The sequence below is a fragment of the Podarcis liolepis genome (genome assembly GCF_965112155.1).
Source record: "Podarcis liolepis genome assembly, chromosome: 9".
NCBI classification, from domain to species: Eukaryota; Metazoa; Chordata; class Lepidosauria; order Squamata; family Lacertidae; genus Podarcis; species Podarcis liolepis.
Genome location: NC_139564.1, coordinates 73,610,191 through 73,611,540, shown reverse-complemented (window position 1 = coordinate 73,611,540; position 1,350 = coordinate 73,610,191).

Sequence of the window (1,350 nt, the reverse complement as noted above, 5' to 3'; positions counted from 1 at the left end):
TTTTTTATTCCAGTCTGTATCTGTATTGGATTTTGTTTGTATATATGAAATGGTTTTATCTATGTTTTTATGGTTATATCACTTTGCTATGTTTCTGAGAGTGATTTATGAATTGAGCTTAAAAAACATAATAAAAATTCCTTCCTTCCAGATAGTATTTATATTATATGTAAGATTCAGGGCACAAACTTTAATATCAACATACATCATAGTCCTTCAGTTTGGCTGCAGGCTGCCTACCTAGTTTTGTATAAATCATAGAATCAGAGTTGGAAGAGACAACAAGGGCCATCGAGTCCAACCCCCTGCCAAGCAGGAAATCATTCACGTCGAGAATAAATTGTAAGCGAGTTGGGTCAATGAGATTACCTTGGCCAAGGTAAGCTTGTGCTCAGGATCTAGAGAAAACAAAGACTATTTGCAGATGAATAGTGGAAGATAAGCACCTAACAGCTAGAACTAACCCACAGATAAATGAAATATGTGAAAAAATTGCCCAGTAGCACCTTAGAGACCAACTAAGTTCTTGGTATAAGCTTTCGTGTGCATGCACACTTCTTCAGATACATGTACACAAAAGCTTATACCAAGAACAAATTTAGTCGGTCTCTAAGTTTCTACTGAACAATTATATATATATATTTTGACTGCGTCAGACCAACACTGCTACCTACCTGAATCTAGAACCACAGATAAATATTGATGAAGGCTGTATGAGTGTTTTTTAAAGTTGCAAATTTACACTGTTGAAAGCCTATCTGTGGGTTAGGAGCAGTTATTGGGCTCATCACAGGTTTCACTGGTGATGTGTGATATTATTTGGCCTTGAATCTTTTTGTCAGGGGTCAATATATTGGCTTGCTGGATTCCTGTAGCCATATGCTATAGTTAGTGATTTTTGTCCCACTGCCCATGGGGGGAAACACGGATTCATCTGAAGACCTGAATCAGCATAGGAACATGTTTCTCACTTGTGTTGAGAATGCGCCACAGGCCTGCATCATCTGCCATGTCTCATCTGTGTTGGGGGAAGTGATAGTTATCATGGACATTAAATAATAGTGGATACACCGCTGCACAGATTGGCTGTATAGTCCAGCAGATTTGGAGTGTTGTCTCTACTCCAGGCAGCCACCAGCCACTGAAGGCCTGGCTGCAATTTTTACTCTCTTGTTTCTGAAAGTGGTGTGTGCGCCCGCCCCTCCTCTTCTGGGTTTGGAAAGTATAGCAGACACAGCAGTGCTGTAGCCCCAGCATATTCTAGCTTCCCCATGAATGTGCTATGAGTCTTGCAACAACATGAGCTCAAGAATACCTGGATCTCAGAAACAAGGCACAAGGACACACAAC